The sequence below is a fragment of the Castanea sativa genome, chromosome 11 (assembly GCF_040712315.1).
Source record: "Castanea sativa cultivar Marrone di Chiusa Pesio chromosome 11, ASM4071231v1".
Classification (NCBI taxonomy): Eukaryota; Viridiplantae; Streptophyta; class Magnoliopsida; order Fagales; family Fagaceae; genus Castanea; species Castanea sativa.
This window is the reverse complement of record NC_134023.1, coordinates 54736882-54760345: the sequence shown is the minus strand read 5'-3', so window position 1 is coordinate 54760345 and position 23464 is coordinate 54736882. Positions and strand designations below refer to the sequence as shown.

Here is a 23464-nt window from a genome sequence, read left to right as displayed (position 1 = left end):
TCATTCTTCCAAATCAAAGCCAATCCTCCTCCTGAATCCGGGTACTTCACAATGATTTGGTTCGGGAAAGGCAAGTTGTCATACAATCGCACAAAGCCTTCCTTATCCAACCGAGTTTCCATTAAAAAGCACATTGTGGGAGCTTGTTCCCTCACAATTCTGCGAAGGTCACGACCTGTCCAAGGGTTCCCAAGCCCTTGGCAGTTCCAACTTAATAGCTTCATTACTCCCGGCAAGGGTGGGATACCACTCCCGCCAATATATCATTCTCCCTTGTACTACTCTCAATAAACCTGCCACGCTTCATAGTTTGTGCTTCCTGACCAATGCTAATATCTGCTTCAATTCTCAGTTGTGAGCTTCTTTTTCCAAGTGTTGGTAAACTAAAGGCCTTAGTAATTCCACTCAGCCCAAAGTCCATCTGATTAAGCCTTGTCCATTTGCCTTGAGTTTGTAATGAAGAAGGCCCAACACCTTCATAGGCCCAACGAACCACTGGCTATGCTGGATTGTCCTCATTCAAATTAAAATTATCCCTAGATACCGCCTTAGTAACCTTATCAGCTCCCTATTCTACGTTAGTATTATCCTCAATTCTTGCAATATCATCTTGCTAAAAATTCGTATCAATCCCTTTATTTTCGTGCTGCTGAGATTCAGGAAAAATCTCGTGATTCACGGGATTTCCCTCATCGTGACAGCTACTCACGTGTTTAGCAGTCTCCCTCTCCGCCGCTGGTAGCTCCACCACCACCCCTGTGTAGTTTGAATTCTGCCCCAGACCATCCTCCGCATCAACATCAGATCCTCTTCTCGAGTTTGCACTTCGTTTAGGAGGGGACTTCGCACAACCACCTTCTGACTTCAGCCATTCTCCATACTATTAATCCACTTCACCTCCATTCTTCTTCCTTGCAAAGTGTGATGCACAATGATGCAGATCATGACCAAGCAGCCCACAATAATGACAAAACATGGGCAGTCTCTCATATTTAAAGGTCACCCATGATCGTAATCCATCCGAACCTACAATAAAACCACCCTATCTTAGAGGCTTCTCAAGTTGTAGAGCAACTCCGACACGCATAAACAAATTCTGATCATCCTGTTTACGTCTTTTTTCCACATCCTCCACTACCCCTAATCTATTTCCCACCTCTCGTGCAACCTGAGGGGAGGCCATATCAAATGGAGCTCCCCAAATTTGAACCCATAGTGATGCATGAGTCCACTTTAAATTTCCCACGGTCGTCCCTTTCCTCCACCGTTGAAGCATAAGAAGTTGATTATCAAACGTCCATAGTAATCACTTTATTCATATCAAACTCCGATTGGAATTTGAATTGGAACAGGTTTGCACCAACCTCCAAGATCTGTAATGTGTCCTCCAATCCCTATGCTTGTTGCAGGATATTTTTTGCTGCCGTTCTATTGAAATATTTGCACATAAGGAACTTACCAATGAGACTAAGAATGCGTTTGGATAGGAGGCTGCGTCCACGTCTGGGCAGTTTTTTTTTTTTTTTTTTTTTTTTCCACGCGCATGTGTCACTGTTCATTGGCCATGAACAGTGATTTTAGGCCAATGAACAGTACTTTTTGGGATGAACAGTAATTTTTACACATTAAAAAATTATTTTTGTACAGTATTTTCAGTTTTCAGTTTTCAGTTTTCAGCAATAAGTTCTATCCAAACGGACTCTAAGAGTGCAACTTTCAATTGCTTCCATTCGTCCTGCATCTGAAATTGCTATGACCTTTGTTTCTTCAACTGCCAGTTTCATATTTTCCAATATATATATATATATATAAGTTGTAAATATTACGCATGAAATTATTTTAGTGTCTTTGAGGACCATGGCGTTAATGTCTAGTGGTTCTTCTACTCTATTGTATAATTCGATGTGTGCAAATTAATTGGGTTAGATGTTAGTCACAATCTAGATTCTCATCATTCTAATCAAATTAGGTGCCATTTTCATCAAAGGCTCCGATTTTTTCTAGGTTTCTTACCAAATCCCTCTATATTTGATATTATTTTGGTTTGTTTTGTGTGATATATTTGGATGATTTAGTTATGGTTTTTTGTTGCTGTGATAATTAGATTTCTTGTTTGTAACTTTCAAAAAATTACCATTTTGGCTAGCTTGAGTTCTTGCTGTGATATATTTGTAATTTTTGTTTTGTAATTTTTAAGAAAAAAATATTTCCTAGGTTTATAGCTAGCTTGAGTTTGTGCAAGTAGGTTCTGTTTTGAGGTTGTGTTGGGTTTGGTAATTATGATGTTCTCGTGCATAAATTTTTGTTGTATATGTATTTAGCCATCTTGGTATGCTTTCCATTATCAATTGGAGTGTTAAGAACCTTAGGCATGGTAATTTTCAAGCATATACTGTGTCAAGAAATAAAGGAATTCCCTTTTCGTCCATTTGGCAAAAATTGCACCTAAAGAACAAAATTCCTTCATTGGTGACATGTAGCAAAAGTATCGACCATGGGCAAAAATTGTCTTCTTGTGATTTAAAGCTGCATTTCACGGGGGATTAATGGTTGCTATCCTGTTTGTTCATAGATATAAAAAATATTTATTACTCTAACAGATCAATGACTCATGTTACATATATGATTACATGTTAGATGTTAATATGGTAGCAAATTGGTTCTTTAAATTGCACATACAACAAGCAATTATTGTATCCTTGTTAAAACTTTCCATATTGACATTATTATGGCATAATTAGTTACTTTTCACCTAACTTTTGTTAATGACTGTTGTAATAAGTGACCATTATTTGTTAGCATTGTAATGACAATGTTTTCTCCATGGTGTTAAATTATTGCAGGCAATCTTGGTCCTTCCTATTCTTTGCCCCTGCTTATATGGGCAACAAGGTTAAAAATTGCTCAAGGAATTGGTACGGGTTTAATGTACATCCATGATTTCAGCCCCTGAAAATATGTTCATGGCAACAAGGTTATAGACTCAGCACTGCTGCTTGAAGTGTATGCAAAGAAGCAAGTTGTTGCAGCATTTCATATTGCACGAAATTGCATTGAACTTGATCCAGAGATGCGGCGTAGGATGCAAACATTATTAGAGAGTCTTGATTATATAAAATCACAAAGAAGAAAGTAAATAACTTTGTAGAATTTTGGTTCTTTTTGTTGATTTTTTATGTTTAAGGTGTTTGGTTTGTTAGCAGTCCATGGTTAGAGGGAGATTTGGATGTATATTTTCCTGAAAATATTTTTGTGAGCCAATGTATTCATATATGGAGAATGTACAGGTAGTTAGTTCCAAACACTATTTCTAGCAGGCTTGCAACGAATGTGTATCAATCCAACCAATTTGTGTAATTAATGTTTTAGGATATTTGATCCCTTCCTTAATCTTATTGATATTTTTAATGTCAATATTCGTCAAGCTAATGAGTTTACTTTCGTTTATGTCCGAAAAAAATTTATCAATGTTGTCACCAATCACCATAGCTCTGTTGAGTTTGATTTCCTGAAGAGTATTTTTCTTATAAAGAGAGTCAAATAAAAGGAAAATTTTAACAAATCTATTGCTAAATTTAAACTTCCATCCACATCACTATATTGCATTCATCATTTCCATCCATAGCACTATATTGCATTTATTAGTTTCATTTCTTAATCACTATATTGCATTCATCTTGAACACTATATTGCATTCATTAGTTTCATTTCTTGAAGAGTATGCTTCTTATAAAAGAGTGCTAGATAAAAGGAAAATTTCAACAAATCTATTGCTAAATTTAAGCTTCTTGAATTTTAATTTCCATCCACATCACTATATTGCTTTCATCTAAAGCTGCCTTTGTTTAAATTTGCAAATACATAGATACAAAAATATAGAAATGAACTTTTCCATTACATATAGAAATATTTACCCGTTGCAATTATAATTGGTACCTAACGAGGACCTAAGATGTTTAAGTAGCTTCATTTGTTACAAAATATGTTTAAAAAGATTCTATAAGCTCAAATGTGCTGTCCAAAATGCTCCTCAAAAATCTGTCAAAGTCAAGTGTGCTGTACAATAATACTGTCAAAATTTTGTCCACTAGCTACGATAACCATACAATATGTTGTCCAACAATTGTGCAAAAAACAAGGAAAACAACTAATATAGTGTGTTTTAAAGGTTATCAATATTAGGATCTACTAAAGCTTGCAAAATATGCCACTAAATATGAATTATTAAATGGAAAAAATAAATAAAAGGAAAATATAAGTTTAAGTTATAGAAAAATTTATAATGACTATGCACACCTGACTCAAGCCATATAACCCAACATGATTTTGTCCAACCAAAAATTCACAATCAAAAGATTCCTACATGTGACATATAAACAAATCAATATTTCATGTTCTATGCTAATGAAAGTAACTTGGTGGTAGGATATTAGACAAAATTTATAAGTAATAGCAACTAGCCTCATCGCACGCGCTTCGCACGTGCGATGAGACTTTTTTTTTAAGTGGTCTTATTTTGTAGAAAAAAAAACTGTATTTATTTTATTTTATATATTTATAATTTTTATTTTGAAAATCTAATTTATAAGTAAATAAATCAATTTAAAAATTAATAGGAGAGTGGTTTTATTTCTTAAGTAATGTTTTAACGGGAGTTAGAGTTGCCTTTTTACTATATATAATTTTTATTTTGAAAATCTAATTTGTAAGTGAATAAATCAATTTAAAAATTAATAGGAGAGTGGTAATCCCAAATTATAATACTCATCACACCCCTAAGTTTTTTTATGATTGGAAGATGTAGTAATCCCAAATTATAATTATTGCAAAATGCAGCCGCTTAGTCCTAAAATGTAGCCAATTAGTACACACCCATAACAAAAGTTTGAAATGCCAAAAAAAAAAAATTAAATAGTATTTTTTTATGGGAAAGCCTCTAACGTTGTAGCCTCTTACTACACATCTATAACAAAAGTTTCAAATGACTAAAACATAGAAAATAAAAAAATAAAAAATAAATAGTTTTTTTTTTTTTTTTTTTATGGGAAAGGCTTTCATGTGAGCAATTATATCATTTAATTTTAAAAAATGAAAAGAAGTTGTAGCGAAAGGCACAAAAAATAGATGACTACCACTTGATAGATGACTACCACTTTATTATATAGGCCTTGAATCATACAATAACATAGTCTCTCACCCGAACTCAATGTGCCTTCTACGCAATTCAACAAAAATTGTTGATATGTGACCCTAAAAAATAGAGACAAAAAAAGAGGATTAAATATAAGAAAAACAGCAAACATTAAACAAATAGGATAAGAGGCAGCAATTCATATGAAAAAAAAGTAGTCCTATATTAGTCCCAAAAAAAAAAAAACAATTCTGCAGAGAATAAATATCAAAACTTGATAACCTTTAAAATAACACCGTCCTAAGACTCTTAACAGAGAATAAATATAGAGCAAAAGTAACGTACCAATATTCTGGACTCTGATTTTGTTTGATTTGAATTGCAAGTTCCTGTTGATTTTGATTCTTGTCCTAATGAAAAACTTCCATCTCAATATCTTTTTTTTTTTTTTTTTAAATGATTACAAAGTAAGGGAAATAATGGGATCTAGTGCAACTTTGCAACGAAATTCCCTTGGACAACTTTGAAATTTGACATCACAATGAATTAAAGTTAAAAACTACTGTTCTTGGAAAACTCGGTTGGAAATCTTCTTCTAACATCGTTGGAGCAAAACCATAGAAAAACATATGAAAGAAAAACTTAAAGGCAAACCTTTGGGTATTGCAGTTTTGCCAAAGATCGTGTACTGACTGAGAAAGAGTGGTAGAAAGAACCTTTGCCCATGATAAGTTTATAACTTATGGGTTTGTTTAATTTGAATATTATTTGTGGAGTGAGGAAGGTGGGAGATGTGAATAACATGTGGGTTCCTTTTTCCCAGGCTTGCAGTGGGAGTTTTTTTTTTTTTTGGCTTGCAGTGGGAGTTTTTTGTTTTTTTTTTGTTTTTTTGTTTTGATAATGGTGTGTAATGGGAGTTGAGATAGAGGTTGGGTTTTTTGAAGCAGTAATTAACGTTGTAGAGTGGTCCTATTTTGAAGGCATGAGAGTCAGAAATGTATTTTTACAATGTTATCCTCAAGTTTTGTCTGTACTTAAACTTAAAGTGGTCCTATTTTTTATTTTAAAAATCTAATTTATAAGTGAATAAATCAATTTAAAAATTAACAGGAGAGTGGTCCTATTTTTTAGGTAACGTTTTAGTGGGAGTTAGAGTTACATTTTTACCGGATTGTCCTTTAATTTTGTCTCTACTTAAACATCTGTAGGGACATTTTTGAACAAAAAAAATGTGGAATCCAAACAGGGGAAGCCCCTTAAATAGTAGTATAGATAATTAGTTTGTAGGATATAACCAAAGAAATTTATATGATACCTAATTCAAACCATATAACTCAACAACATTGCCTCGTCCAACCAAATTACTACAACTAAAATATTCTTGTATATGACATTTAAATAAATTTATGTGTCACTTTTTAATAGTAGTAATTGTTTAATAGGATATTAGACAAAATATGTAATTAGTAGCATCATACCTGAGTTATGTTGTCTACTAATTGTAATGGTTGTTTAACATTACTATGTTCTTTGTGAGAATTAATATTAACCAAGGAATTGACCTATGTGAAAAAAAAATTCACATAAAACAAATTTATGAACCTACAAATTCATGTTCTATAATGGAATGTAAATGAACTTACTCTATTTAGGCCACCACGTGATTGAAATTGTCTTGCTCCACTAGTCTTTTTGGGCTGACCCTTCTTACTTTGAGATTTTTTTTTCCTTTCTAATGGACTTTTCAACATTTCTCATTTCTTGCAAATGCTTCAATAATTTGTCAAAACATTTATCAACATGTTCATACATCATCTCTCTCTGCTGCAAGTGTGTTAATTTGAAGACATTTGTGACTCAAATGAGAGAGACGCTTTCCCATTGACTCTTGTGCACTACCTTTAACATCAATGCCATGATAGTCTTTGATAAAACCAACATTTGCATCTTGTGTCCATCTTTTCAATACATAAAGGCTGGAATTCTCTTAACATTTTTCTTGTCAAGAACTTTCAAAGCATGGTAACATAGAATTCCCAAAAAGCTAAACTTCATGCAACTGCATTGAACTGTAGTTGTTGAGGCTTCTTCATATTTGATTAAGTGCTCTTGAGTTCTATTATGATATTTCACTCTGTATTCTGTAATAGAATCTGATTTACCAGCCTTGTAAATAGTACAATCCACAATCTTCACAATTCATCTTGAAATATTTTGAATATTTCTGGAGTGTACGACTCTACAACATCTCGAAATCAACTAGTAAAACCAGTGTTGTTTGCCTCATTTTGAACTCTGCTTGTAGTTCTTGACTTCGCTTATCAGACAATACTTTAGAATAATGTTCAAAATATTGCAAAAGACCATGTTTTGGCTTCAAGTATTTCTTCAACACATTGTTCGTTGACTCATTGCATTGAGTGTTTTTTATATCAACAGTGAACATATGTCAATCATATACCATAGAACATTTCTCTTTCATATCAAACATTTTATGCAACCATGGATTATTAGTAATGATGAAGCCGAAAATATCACCAGTGAATTGCAAGCGCTCCTCAAACGAAAGCAATACCTGCAAAAAGAAAACGAAGGACCCAGAAGAGAGCACCGGCGTGGTGTCGGCCGAATACCCTCCGAAGGTCAAGTTAGAATCTTGTTCCTTTAACCCTAGAGTACTAGAGTTAAGAATATTATGCGTACCTTCATACCTAGGGTTTCTGGGGTATTTATATTGAGTAGAATTACCTTTCTTTAAGGATACCACTTCCTTCTCAAGTTCCTTTCCATATAGGAGTCTTCCCAAACGTGTGTCGCAAGAAGTCCAAGTGTACACGTTTGCGTGGGGATAAAACAAAGGCTTATCTGAAATATATCAAATGACATGCCACGTGGCATCCATAATTAATTTATACAAGACGGATATTCAGCAACACCTAACCGTCATAGCTGGGTCATTGCTGGTGTCGATCCGTCTTCAACGTCTCCGTCCATTTACCATTTTTATCCCCTTCAGTTGCCCCCTTCAGTCCTTGGATCCGTCCTTATAACCTGACGGATCCATGGAATGACTGAAGACAATGTATTAAATGGGAACGGGCTTGGTATACCACGACGGATGACACGTGGCCTGTATTTCTGACGAAGAGCACGTGGACCTCGTGGATTGGCTATTTCCCAAAATCGAGGCGTCGCTTCGTATTCCGTGCCCTTTGCTCTATAAAAGGCCAGATATTCCTCCCTTCATTTCTTCTTCTTGTCAAAAACTTGTGAGTAGAGCGCAACCGTCACAACTACAGTGCCTTCCTGTCGTTCAGCAAATCCGGTATGTATTCCAAACCTTTCTCCGTCTTTCTTTGAATTTCATTGTTTTAAGTATATGCACTTTCTTTAGAACCGTCGGTGTCTTAGGTTATACCGTCATAAATGTAGGTAATGTCTAGTGCGTCAAGTAACCAGTCGTTTGTCCGCGAGGGGGCGGGCTACGATGAAAAGTTTCCGTCAGGTCCAAGAGATCCTGACACTTCAAGTGAAGAGAGGAACCCGTCAAGTACCTCTTCTTCCCTTGACGGTGGTATAGAGACGGATAGTTCTGAGTCGTCCAGCAGTGGCTTGGACGGTGTGGATCCCCCCGTTCAGTCAGTAATTGGCCCAGATGGGCTTAGGGAGTTCGTCATGCTGCCTCTCTGGACGGTAAATGATTTTAGGTCGTCCATGACTGAATCTCAACTCAACACACTTAGGGCCAAGTACCAAATACCAGATGACATTCGTCTACGTCTTCCCAAAAAATCCGAGAAGTGCTACTACAAGGGAGTAGACGGTGTTGGAATCTACGAGCAAGCTTTAAAGGCGGGGCTCAGATTTCCATTAAGTTCTCTTCACCGTCGACTTCTTCAATACCTTGGTCTGTCCGTCACCCAAATCTCCCCCAATGCCTGGAGAGTGTTCATTGGGGTTGAGGTTTTATATGGGGCAATGTCTGATGGTTCCCGGAGGCTGACGGTGGAAGAATTTTTCCATTGTTACCGTCCAACAGAGATTGTCAAGTCCAAGGGGATGTATAGCTTTGCAGCTAGAAGTCCTTTATTGAGGCTCGTCAGTGACACTCCAGACTCGAACAGAGACTGGAAGAGTCGTTACTTTTTTTTGGAAGGGGACGAATGGATGTGTCGTCCAGGAGATGTAACCAACATGCCCGTCGATACAACTTGGGGCATAATGCCCCCATCGGGTAGGTGTATTCCTTTTGCTTCCGTCCAGCATTCGAAATTTTCTTCTTTTCTTCCTTTTTTTTTTTTTTTTTTTTTTAAACATGCCTAACCGTCCTTTATCGCAGCTCGAGACCGTCCTCAGGTTGATTTGGAGCAGTGGAATTTTCTGGAGAAAATTTTTAACAAAACAAAATTGCAAGAGAGGACTTGGGCTCAACTCGTCACACTCGATACACTTCACTGGTATTGTGACGGACCTAAACCTACATCCGCTGCCCGTCAATACGATAACAGGATTCGAAAACGTAAGTTCATCAAAGCTATACCCGTCTTTCATTTTTCTCTTGTTTTTACCTTTCCTTTATCATCCGTCTTTGATTTGCAGAGATGGACGCCGCCAGGAGGAGAGCATTCATTAAGCAACAGGCGGCGAAGAAAAAGCAAGAAGGGGGTCAAACAAAGGGGATGGTCCCACCTGTACCGTCAAAACGGCCTCAAGTTGAGAAAACGGACCATCCTCCCAAGAAGCTAAAGACTTCCACTGAACCCGTCGTGGCCCTGGAGGCAGACAAGATGGGCGTCAAGCATGGAAAGGGCAAAGGCTTCATGAAAGGCCCAGCAGGCTCCGGGGAGAAACCACCCGTTCTCTTCCGGAAGGATTCAAGCTATGCCCTCGAGAAGATGTCGTCTATGCTGACAGCCGACGACTATGCAGACCTAGGCAACCATTCAACGGAGGCAATGGGTGAGACGGGTCTTTTCTCCCTTGCACAGGTAATTTTGAATCCGTCTGGTATTGTTGCTAAGTTCTTTTATATCTGTCATAACATTGTACTTCGCTTCCAGGCCATGGTGATGATGAAAGGGCTCCAAGGCCGTTGTCTCAATCATGAGACATCCATGGACCGTCTGAGAAAGAAAAGCCAGACGATGGAGGATGAGCTGCACGAGCTGAAAACCTACAAGATCAACATGGACAGAAAGCTCAAATGCTCGGAGCAGGTCAGAGAGGAGGTGGAAAAAGAGAACGGGCATCTTCGTGAGATCCTAAACGACAAGGAGAAGCAGCTGACGGAGGCAACATCCAAGCTTCACAGCGCAAAGGAGATAGCCATTCAAGAATATCGTGATTCTGAACTCCTTTTGACGGAGCTGGGGAGCTCCTTTGCCGACGGGTTCGATGACGCCATCCGTCAGGTGAAGTCATCGTACCCTGACCTGGACGTATCCCATATATCTATTGACGCTCAAGGGCAAACACTTGCACAATCCGTCCGTTCAGAAAGTACAGACGAAGTGTTTGCCGTCACTGCTCCAGCTGATGAAGGCGAAGTTCCTCCTCCTAGTCAGCCAAATGACGGTCCATTGGTCGAGAGCTCTCCAAAGAATGAATAGGATACTTGCTTTTTTTTGTAAAAGTTTTTACCGTTGTAAAAGAACTTTAAACCGTCATTAGTAATTATTAAACTTGACTTATCAAGTCTTTTTATTGCATGTTGCTTGCTCATTAACCGTCATGTATCCAGTTAACCCGTCCACTTTGTGAATGGACTTTCAAACGTATTTTTGCTATCCGTCCACCATGCAAACATTCATGGGATGATCCGTCCACTCTGTGGACTAGGTTTTTACCCTTTGGGTGGTCCGTCCACTTTGTGGACTTGAAGGTTTTTCACCCTTTGGGTAATCCGTCCTCTTTGTGGACTCGTAGATTTCTCACCCTTTGGGTGATCCGTCCACTTTGTGGACTTGTAGATTTTTCACCCTTTGGGTGATCCGTCCACTTTGTGGACTTGTAGATTTTTCACCCTTTGGGTGATCCGTCCACTTTGTGGACTTGTAGATTTTTCACCCTTTGGGTGTCCGTCCACTTTGGGGACTTGTAGGTTTTTCACCCTTTGGGTGATCCGTCCACTTTGTGGATTTGTTTTTGATTTCATTGTAGACTTTCATCAGCATGTATAAAAAATTCCTCTCATAAGTTCAATAAACCAAATTGTTCATGAAAAAGAAAAACTGAGCTCTAAAAAGTAAAAGCCATAACATTCCAAAATTAGACTGAAAAGTAAGGCAGTAGGTATTGTGACTGCTGCACTATTGGTAGTACTTCTTCAGGTGCTCCGTGTTCCAGGGGTGGCCTAACTTCTTTCCGTCTAATGTCTCCAAGTAGTACGTTCCTTTCCTGCGCCATGAGATGATTCGGTACGGACCTTCCCAGTTGGGACCCAGCTTTCCCAGGGATGCATCTTTCGTAGCGCCAAGCACTTTTCGCAACACTAGATCTCCAACTTTGAAGTCCCGGTGCCGAACCTTAGAGTTGTAATGTTTTGCCATCATGTCCTGGTACCGCGCCAGTCTTTCGGCCACTGTTGCCCTAACTTCATCAACAAGGTCAAGCTCTAGACGTAATGCTTCAGTATTCTTACTCTCGTCATAACTTTCCACGCGGTAGCTCGTCAATCCCACTTCTGCTGGTATGAGGGCTTCAGCACCAAACGCCAATCGAAACGGTGTCTCTCCCGTTGGCGTCCTTGCCGTTGTTCTGTATGCCCATAGGACACTTGGTAGTTCGTCCGGCCATATGCCCTTTGCCCCCTCGAGCCGGGTCTTGATGATTTTTAACAAGGACCGGTTCGTGACTTCAACTTGTCCGTTGGCCTGTGGATGAGCGGGCGACGAGTAGTGATTCTTGATTCCCAGCTAAGAACAAAAATCTCGGAACGCATCGTTGTCGAATTGCTTCCCGTTGTCTGACACGAGCACTCTCGGGATCCCATATCGGCAAACAATATTTCTCCATACAAAGTTGCGAATATTTTTCTCTGCGATAGTAGCAAGAGCTTCTGCTTCCACCCACTTGGTGAAGTAGTCGATACCAACCACCAAGAACTTCAGTTGTCTTGCCGCTATTGGAAATGGACCCATGATGTCTAACCCCCATTGTGCGAATGGCCATGGGGCCGTCATGGGTGTGAGTTCCTCCGTTGGCTGCCTGATAAGGTTGCCGAATCGTTGACACTTATCGCAGGCTCTTACGTACATGTGGGCATCCTTCTGCATTGTCGGCCAGTAATACCCTGCCCGGAGTAGTTTGTGTACCAGTGATCTTGATCCTGAGTGGTTTCCACAGATCCCTTCATGAACTTCCCTCATTACGTAGTCTGCTTCGTCATGGCCCAGGCATTTTAGATAAGGTCGGGAGAATCCTCTTTTGTAGAGGATGCCTTTGATCAGTATGAATCGGGCAGCCCTAACCTTCAATTTCCTTGCTTCTTCCTTCCTGTCTGGAAGCTTGCCGTCCTTGAGGTACGCCACGATTGGAACCGTCCAACCATCTCTAGTGGTTAATTCCTGCACCTGAACATTATCTAGTAATGATGAATATTGGACGAAGGACAATACCTGCTCTGGGACGACCATAGGTTCGGCCGAAGCAGCCTTTGCGAGTCGATCCGCTTCTTGATTCTCTTCTCTCGGTATCTGAGTTATCGTGAATTGGAGGGCACTCGTCCGACCCTTCACTTCTTCGAGATACCTTCTCATTCGTTCATTCCTACAATCATAACTCCCATCAACTTGGCTAGCTACGATTTGGGAATCGGAGTAGACCATTGCCTTCCTAGCCCCAGCTGCTATTGCAAGCTCCAATCCCGCCACCAGGGCCTCATACTCCGCTTCATTATTCGTAGCAGGGAACTCCAAACGGATCATACATTCAATCTTATCTCCTTCCGGGGTATGGAGTACAACTCCGATTCCTCCCGCATGCTTATTGGAGGATCCGTCTATGTGAATTCTCCATGTAGGCGTCTCTTCTGCCCCCTGCTCCTCATGTGTAGTGAATTCCGCAATGAAGTCTGCCAATATTTGTCCTTTCACAGCTGTTCGTGGCTGGTATTGGATATCGTACTCGCTTAGCTCGATAGCCCACAAAGCCATTCGTCCGGCGGTTTCAGGATTGTGCATTGCTCTCCGCAATGGCTGATCCGTCAGGATTGTTATTGTGTGTGCTTGAAAATACGGCTTCAGTTTTCGAGCTGCAGTTACAAGTGTGAAGGCGAGTTTTTCTATCCATGGGTACCTCTCCTCAGCGCCTCGCAGCGCCCGGCTCACAAAGTACATAGGCTTCTGGACCTTCCCTTCCTCTCTAATGAGAGCCGCACTTACCGCTGCCGATGAGACAGCAAGATACAGGAATAATTCCTCCCCTGGCGTAGACGGGCTAAGTAATGGCGGGGCAGACAGATATGCCTTCAACTCTTCAAATGCCCTTTGGCATTCGTCCGTCCACTCAAAAGATTTCCTTAGCGTTCTAAAGAAAGGGAGACACTTGTCGGTTGCTCTTGATACGAACCTATTTAAGGCTGCTATCTTTCCCGTCAGGCTTTGCACTTCCTTCACCGTCCTTGGAGGGGATAGATCCATAATTGCTTTCACTTTTTCGGGGTTGACCTCAATGCCCCGCTGGGACACCATGAACCCTAAGAACTTTCCAGCAGTTACTCCGAATGCGCATTTACTTGGGTTCAGCTTCATTTTGTACGTTCGAAGAGTGTCGAAAGTCTCCTGGAGGTCCCTCAGATGATCCGACGCCTTTACGCTTTTTACCAACATGTCATCTACGTAGACTTGGACGTTCCGGCCAATCTGGTGCTCGAACATCTTGTTCATTAATCGTTGATATGTGGCTCCTGCATTCTTGAGCCCGAATGGCATCACCTTGTAGCAAAAAAGCCCTTGACTCGTCACAAATGATGTCTTCTCTTGATCTGTCTTCTCCAACTTAATCTGGTTGTACCCCGAGAAGGCGTACATGAAGCTCAACAACTCATGTTTTGCGGTAGAGTCGACTAAGGCGTCAATCCGTGGGAGCGGGTAGCTGTCTTTAGGGCACGCTTTATTTAGATCCGTGAAATCAACGCACATTCTCCACTTCCCATTTGACTTTTTGACCATTACCACATTTGCCAGCCAGTCTGGGTAGTACACCTCTCGTATGAAATCCGCTTCTCGTAGCTTCTGCACTTCCTCTGCTGCAGCTCGATCCCTTTCGGGGGCGAATACGCGTTTCTTTTGTCGGACTGGAGAGAACGAAGGTGATACGTTTAATTTATGGACTATGACTGTCGGATCTATCCCCGGCATGTCGTCATGGCTCCATGCGAACACATCTTGGTTTTCTTTGAGGAACAGTAGGAGCGCATGTCGAATCGTTTGGTCGATTGAGGTTCCTATCCTGGTGGTTCGATCGGGCCTTGAATCATCTAGTTGGACTTCTTCCAATGTCTCCACGGGTTCTGCCACTGTTCTCTGTTCTTCGATGCTCATTGTCTGTACATGGTCATCCATCTCCATCATGGCCACGTAGCATTCCCGTGCAGTTACCTGATTTCCGCGTAGTTCTCCAACCCCATGTTCAGTGGGAAACTTGATCATCAGATGGTAGGTTGAAATGATGGCTTTCCATGCATTGAGAGTAGGACGTCCGAGTATGGCGTTGTATGCTGAAGAACAATCAACCACTAGAAAGGAGACATTTTTAGTTATCTGTCGTGGGTAGTCTCCTACCGTCACCTCCAATGTGACGGATCCTAAAGGATGGACCCGGGTTCCCCCAAAGCCGACGAGGGGCGCGCGTGCCGGGATCAGGCGCTCCTTTGCAATCCCCATCTGCTGGAACGCAGGATAGTAAAGGATGTCTGCTGAGCTCCCGTTGTCTACTAGAACTCGGTGGACGTTGAAATCCCCTACCTGTATGCTAACCACAAGCGCGTGGTCATGGGGGTGGTGAAGGCGCCGGGCCTCGTCTTCAAAAAACTCGATATTGGAGTCGTTTCGCCGTATTCTTTCTAATGAAGGTCCTGTCGACTGGACACTTTGTACCGTCCGTAAATAAGTCTTTCTGGCCTTCTTGGACGATCCTACTGAAGCGTTGCCCTCCATTATCATTCGTATGTCTGCTACCGGTGGTCTGGGACGCTCGTTTTCCCGTCTAGGATTCTGCTCCTGAGGATGATCAGTTCTTTCCTTCCTCACGAACCTTTGCAACCTTCCTTGCCTTATAAGGGCTTCAATCTGTTGTTTCAAATCATAACAATCCGTCGTATCATGGCCGTGGTCACGGTGAAAGCGGCAATATCTATCTCTTGGCCTCTTGTTCGGATCTCCCTTCAATTTGCCCGGGAATGTCAAGCTTCCTTCATCTTTGATTTGCATAAGCACTTGGTCAATTGGGGCTATGAGGGGGGTGAAACTTGTGAACCTCCCTGAAGGCGGTTTGGGTCTCTGGTCTTCTCGTCGATCTCTGGTTCTAGCCACTTTTCGTCCGTTATCTGGTTTCATATCTTCCTCTCTTTCCCTTTTCTTTGGTTTGTAGTCTTCTCTGGCCAGCAAGGCATCCTCCGCGTTCATATACTTCGTCGCCCTGTAATAGACATCGGACATAGTCTTTGGGTCATTCTTACATAGGGAAAATAAGAACTTACCCTCTTGTAACCCGTTTGTGAATGCTGCCACAAGTGTCTTGTCGTCTGCCTCGTCTATCGAGAGGGATTCCTTATTAAAGCGGGCTATATAAGACCTTAATGTCTCACCCTCTCGTTGTTTAATTCCCAGTATACATGCAATAGACCTCTTGTGTCGATGACTTCCAATGAAGTGTGATACAAACTGTGCACCTAATTCCTTAAAAGTGCCGATGGAATTAGGCGTCAACTTGCTGTACCAATCCCTCGCAGGCCCTTTCAAGGTGGTGAGGAAAGCCCTGCACATGATTTCGTCCGTTACACCCTGAAGATGCATTAGAGTTCTGAAAGACTCCAGGTGATCCAACGGGTCCTTGGATCCGTCATAGTTTTCCACATGGGGCATTTTAAACTTTGAAGGGACGGGGTATGAATTCACCAACGCTGTGAATGGTGAATCCGTTCTATGGACTAGGTCGTCCAGATTGCTGGATACTCGTCCCTTAAGGGCGTTCATCATTGCATCCATACGTTCACTCATCTCCTGCATTTCGGTGGCTATGTGAGTCGGCACAGGGTCTAAAGCAAGCGGTTGATTGGTTTCTTGTCGCTCGGGTCTAGTCGGAGCGTTGCTGCTCTCAGGTCTTTCCGCGTTCCTTCCTTCGGGACTAGCTCCCTCCTGATCTTCCTGTGGTGCGCTCTGATGTGCAGTTATTTGCCGCAACTGTTCTTCCAAATCATGGTTCTGCTTAGTGAGGCGCTCAACCACCGCGGCAAGCGTTTGGACCTGCCTTTCCAAAGCGGTGGCGCGTGGTTCGTCGCCTTGATTGTTGTTCGTTGCCATCGATCGGGTGAGTGCCATGCAACTCTTTGTCTCAGGGATAGAGCGAGGCTGAAATAATCCGAAGTTTTTCTTCCTCCTCCTTAATGTTTTTCCCCACAGACGGCGCCAACTGATGAAGCCGAAAATATCACCAGTGAATTGCAAGCGCTCCTCAAACGAAAGCAATACCTGCAAAAAGGAAACGAAGGACCCAGAAGAGAGCACCGGTGTGGTGTCGGCCGAATACCCTCCGAAGGTCAAGTTAGAATCTTGTTCCTTTAACCCTAGAGTACTAGAGTTAAGAATATTATGCGTACCTTCATACCTAGGGTTTCTGGGGTATTTATATTGAGTAGAATTACCTTTCTTTAAGGATACCACTTCCTTCTCAAGTTCCTTTCCATATAGGAGTCTTCCCAAACGTGTGTCGCAAGAAGTCCAAGTGTACACGTTTGCGTGGGGATAAAGCAAAGGCTTATCTGAAATATATCAAACGACATGCCACGTGGCATCCATAATTAATTTATACAAGACGGATATTCAGCAACACCTAACCGTCATAGCTGGGTCATTGCTGGTGTCGATCCGTCCTCAACGTCTCCGTCCATTTACCATTTTTATCCCCTTCAAGTAAGATCATATGTCTTGTATCAAAAAAAAAAAAAAGTAAGATCATATGTCTCAAGCATGTTATTCCAAGCAATTGTCCATTCATCTTCAAAATCATACACACAATTACTAAGATCATTTCAAAATTGGCTCGATGGATTAAATACATGATGTAGATGCTGAGCAGCATTCTGATAAATTTGCCACACACATAGACGGTGATTTGATTTAGGAAACACATCTTCTAATGCATTAGCCATTACAACAAATTAATTTTTAAATATAGTTCTTGGTTGTTTCCCTGACATTGCACTAAAAAAAGTTTCAAACAACCACTTGAATGACATTATGGTTTCATTATAAAGTGAAGCTACACCAAAGATAATTAATTTTTTTATGATGATTAACCCTAATGAATGGAGCAAGGGATCGACCATATGAATTTATTTGATAAGTGGTGTCAAAACATATAACATATCAAAAGTGTTCATAATCAACTATAGATCTAGAACAGCCAAAAAAAAATTCAGAATTTGATTATCATCATCAAGTTATATAGAATAAAAATAAGATGGATCTTCTAATTGCATCTTTTTAAAGCAATCCATCACAGCACGATCATCTCCTCTCTTTAAAGTCTCTCCCCTCTTGGAATTTACATGATTTTTATAGTCAACATTCAAAAACCTAAGATTTTCATAACCACCAACTTGCATGCTCAATAATTCTATGTTTTGTTTTATTGGTATCCCAGATTTTTTTGCATCATCCATAAAAGCTTGTTTGGCAGGTGTAATTTTTCTATTTGATCTTAATATATGTTTCATTGGAGAATGAGCAAACTCATGATTATGTTGTTCGTGAAAAGAACAACTTCTAACATGCCATCATTTTGAAATTGATAAGTCATTTGTACTAAACAACCAATTTGTGAAATTGGGTGATAGAAAGATACTTGTTCACGATGTTTCTCAATAGCTTGTTCACCTAGTTTTGAACGACAAAATGTTCTCCTCTCAACATGTCCAGCACTCCCACAGCTTATATAATGTTTCCTTACACTGAAGCCCCTTCTATGAGCATCTTGTTTGCAAAACTCATATGCACTATCATCACAATCAAATTTTATTCCAATCGTTGATGCCTTAATTTCCTTATTGTGTTTACTCGGGGTGTTTGGACTTCCATCAATAGGTTCTACTTAAGCTTCTTCCTAAATCCAAAAACCAATAAAAAGCAATAGTGTTAGGGATAACTACAAGAAAAATGCCTTTTAGCGACGAAGAATTTTTTATGGACCCCAAAAGCCCTCTAAAAAAATCCTATTTTCAATGGCAAAATAAAGCCCTCGCAAATACTTGGTAAAATGTGAAACATTTGTAACCAACAAGAAAAGTTGTTGCAATTATGTGTTGTAGCCGTCATAAATGTTACTATTTTGGAGGGAAATTTTCCCTCCATATTATTTGCGAGGGACAATTAAAAATCTCTTGCAAAAAGTGTATTATTTGTGATGGTTAAAAAAATTCCGTCACTAATACTAAATTATATGCGAGGGCCAAGATCGTCCTTCACAAATAACTATTAAAATGTCAAAATATTTGAAGGGAAATGTTCCCACCAAATTATTTCCGAGGGACAATAAAAATCCCTCGCAAAAACTTTATTTTTTGTGTGGGTTAAAAATATGCCCTTACTAACACTAAATCATTTGTGAGAGCCACGATTGGCCTTCACAAATAATCATTAAAATATTAAATTTTTTAGAGATAAAAGTTATTCTAAGATTCAAAGAAAAAAAAAAGGTATAAACATATAGCACTTTTGTATTCTTTAGATGAACTTTTTGTTTAAAGCCTTTTATATACATCCTATATATGAAAGGCTTGTCCTTATTTTCTAATAAATTTTACCCATAAAAAAATGATAGCACTTTTAACTTCAAAATGGTAGCCTTATGGACTGTCTCTCTCTCCCTGCCTCAAAAGTGAATGAAAATTTCTTCCTATCAAGGAAAGCGAGCTTGTCCAATTGGAATGTAAGCCAATCACAATATAAACATTATCAAATAAGTCAAGTCTCTTTTTTTAGAGCTAAAAAGGATAGAAATGCTTTATTAGAAAACAAAGAAGAATTACAAGTAAAGCCAGTTAGAAAACTAGCGTAAGGGGGAAACACCATCTACATGAAGTGTGTCCCCAACACAAGCCAAAACCCAGAGAGTGGAATACAAAGGAAAAAACAGACCCCAATTGCAGAAAGTTTATACCAGAGCCCGTTAGACTTGTGAGGCCATTATTCTTTGAAATTCCTCCAAAAAACCACTTGCGCTTTCAAAGATTGCCTTCAAATGGACTTGGACCTACTGAAAGTAGAATCTATTTCTTGCGTTCCAGATTGCCCATGCCGTGGTTGCCCATCTCTCCAACTCCAACTGGCTAAGCTTCTGCTGCATATGCCTAAAGAGAAGGAAAAAGTCAGTGGCCTCATTCCTGCATTTCTGAACTCTTCCCTTGAACATAGCCCACACATTCTGTGCAAATGGGCACAACAAGTCTCTAAAATGCAAAGAAAGTGACTTCACATTGTAATATCATTACATATGCATTGTAAGGATATGATCAAAATCCTATTGCTATTTCTTAAGTGGACATTAAACCTCTTCAATGTTGGGAATAACAACTAACTTTCCTAAACCCAACAGAAGTAAGAGGTGTTCACTGTACAACCTGTTTATTTTCTTGTTGAACCAACTATGACTAAATAGGTTCCACAAATTATTCTGAAAATTTTGCAAATAAATAAATAAATAAATAAAAGACTCTCTAGAGAACTATAAGTAGATAATAGTGCATGTAACATCTAATTTATGGCATCATGGAATATTTTATCCTCAAAATACATTCCAATTATATAAACTTAGCATTAATAACTACATATTTCACCAAATGAACTTGGTAGATCTCCAGTAAAGTTATTCTATGATAGGTCCCTATTAAAGGAGTGACAAAACATTTAATTTAAGGATGTCCATTAGATTATACTATCAATTGACAACATGCTTAATACACTTAAGTTTGGAATAATAATCAATTAAAAAAAAGAGGGTTGCCCAATGCTTAAACTTAAATTGCATGATGAATTCATCAAATATAATGCTTAAGACAGAAGATTTCAGGAAGCAATACCAGCTATCTTAGTTCTGCTTTACTCAATTTATATTAAGTTTGATTCAAACGCATCAAAAAGATAGTAAGAGGCCATACCATGAAAGAAGTTTCAGAATTGTTCATAAGAAAAACTAGTAACAGAAACCATAAGTTCAGTTATACTAGAACTTGTTTATATTTCATGGAATGTTGTACTTTGCATTACCTTCTTTTCACTTCAAATGCCAGGGAAAAGAAAATATAAGGACCAGGTGAAGAACACGTGCATCTCTTTGAGATTCTGTAAGCCAAACATTGCCAATTGGTCCCGACAACAAATTGTGGCTGAGATTTCTACAAGGGAAATATCAAGAGTTTCTGACTGAATAATCAAAAAACAAAAGCAATTCAGTAAATAGGCACTAGGGGGGAGAAGTAACTCACAAATGTCGGAGATATTTCAAGGTCAGTTAAGAGTGGGGAATATTTTGGCTCAATAGTTGTATGCCATATTTCTGCATTCACGAAAAAGTAGAAGAATCACCAAAAACTTGAAAAAAAAAATTAAGCATCTAAGAATCACAATTTACAAAACAGGCATCTTACAAATTTGTGGCATTGGGGGGTAAGCTATATGGAATTTCACCCTAAATGTTATTGTAGCTATCATCCTTAAAGAAGACACCAGAAAAAAAGAATTAAATAAATAGTACAGGTACTATTTCAATAAGAGCTAAATATAACAAGGCAGTTTCAGTTACAGGTGCTTCGAATGATGCAGGTTATTAAGTTGGCCTCCAATCCACCCAATGAGGTTTAGTCCTTGAATTTTACTGCATAAAATTAATAGAGATCATAGAAGGTTTTTGGCTTTTTATGGCAATGTGGCATTGTTATTAACACCACATTCTGAAAATTTTATGGCACAAGTGCGCGTTGGTGCTTGCTCAAATATATCTCAGCAAGAGAAGTGTGTAATGCTGCACCAATTGGAAGGACATCCTCATCAAGAAAGAAGTAAGGGGAATGCGGGAAGTGAACTGAACCCAAGTCCTCATTTCCAATTCCAATGCCAAGCATAACTCCTGGAATCAGTTCTTGATAGTTGGCAAAGTCTTCACCTGCCGTCATTTTCACGCCCACCTTGACATTCTGAGGACCAAGCAAAAGTTTGCCCACCTCTGCACATGCAGATGCAGTTTCTCATCATTCAGGACAGCAGCAAAACTATTTTCTAATAAAGCAAAAAGTGAAAAGGCTAAGGTATGGTATATACCTCTTTCAACCGTTGCCTGAGTTGGTGCATGCCTTCAGTTGTGAGACTCCTTAAAGTATCCCCAATTTCAACAAATGTTGGAATTGTGTCCAATGTAGTTCCACCTCTGACGTAAGTAACTGATAGCACCTTCAACGAAAAAGCTAAGTATTAGCTCTATGTCACATTGGATATTTTATATGCTTTCAGTCACCTATACCCCCCTGCCCCCCAAACAACAACAACAAAAAAGATGTTGCCTATTCACTTCATTCTTGCACAGCCATATAGATGAAGGCTTTATAGCCTGAGGTTCTACATAGAGTTTTTCACAATGGAGCAAAATGGAAGCTACAATAAGCATCCAATCCAAAAGCTTAAATTATCATGAGGAGAGGCCGATGAGTACATAAACCCATGACCAAGCACCCACCCAGTATGGAACTTTTCAAATAGATTACAATAAAAGATTGAGGATAGAGACATAGCTGACTATGAAGGGGATCAGTTTCTCTCGAGATGAGCTGTTGCAATGCCAAAATTACAAATGATGTAGCAAGAATTGGATCCACATTTTTATGGGGATCTGCAGCATGCCCATCTTTTCCTACTATTTTTGCTTCAAAGAAGCATACCGCAGCTAAGGCAGGCCCTGATAATGTTAATAATGTTATTTTTATTTTTTATCATACATCACACTATGCCAATAGCAGTAATAAAAAATTATATCCCTTGACTAATTGGCATCAAAATGAGTAATGTGTTTCTTGTTTTCAAGTTTTGGTTTTATTTTTGATTGACATCCTAGTGCACATATACGTGGACTGCACATGCCCTAATCTAACACAGCAGATACATTTTGTTTCCTTCACACATCCTCAATCAGTGGACGGGCAACTTCCAACTCTTGTATCTGCCACCAAAGGCTGCATAAATAAGATTAGAGAAATCAATAAAATCATAAGGAAAATAATTCCTTTTTTGTTTCCTGATGTGATACTTTACCATATATTGTAGCAGGACCAGTCTTGGAGCCAGGATCAGAACTCCCAAATCATGAATAAGGTAAAAAATGAAAACAAGATAACAATAGAAGCCATAAGTAAAAGCATCCTCAAAAGCCCACAAAATATGCTCCACCTTTGACACCACTTTTACAATCAAAGAGAAGCATATGCCATGGGCTTAGAAAGCTAATTTTTCCCACCAAATCACTCAAACTAAAACCAATTAAAGAAATAAAGATTGAAATATTAACAAAAGAATCCCCCTCTACCACCCTCAACAACCCTCAGAGCAAAATTGAGTCTGCACCATGACAATTTTACAAGTAAGAAATTTCGTTATAGTGGATTAGCTTTTGTAACTCTGCCAGTTTTTCAGCACTAAAAACCCAGTCTTCTAAGCAAATACATTCAGTTACAATTTTACTTAATTCTGAATTGCAAAGCGGATCCACCTTCTTGGTGTCACCCCATAGGCTTTACTTTGAAATTTCTCAGGCCCCCAACTGCCAAAATTGTAGAGTAAACATAAATGACATGAGCGTACTTTATAATTCTGTAGACACCAACTGAATAGCCACACCCCCTTTTTTTTGTGCAGAATCATTAAACTTTATTTCATTGTGAGAAAAAGAAAGTGAAAAAAAAACACTATAAGCTATCAACATATTTACCTTAAAAAATGCACTAAATTCACTATGTATATTAGCAACACCATTTAATGTGTGATCATTGACCACACATTACACAGAGGTTAACCATACAATCCCTTTTTAGGAATTCTGGTAGCAAATTTTTTTTTTTTTTTTTTTTTA

General features: G+C 39.4%; 1 pseudogene; it reads right to left on the bottom strand.

Annotated features, from left to right (window-relative positions):
* Positions 1 to 613: 613 nt before the first annotated feature.
* On the bottom strand, positions 614 to 21521 carry LOC142616740 (protein FAR1-RELATED SEQUENCE 5-like; annotated as a pseudogene).
* Between the last annotated feature and the right edge of the window lie 1943 nt (positions 21522 to 23464).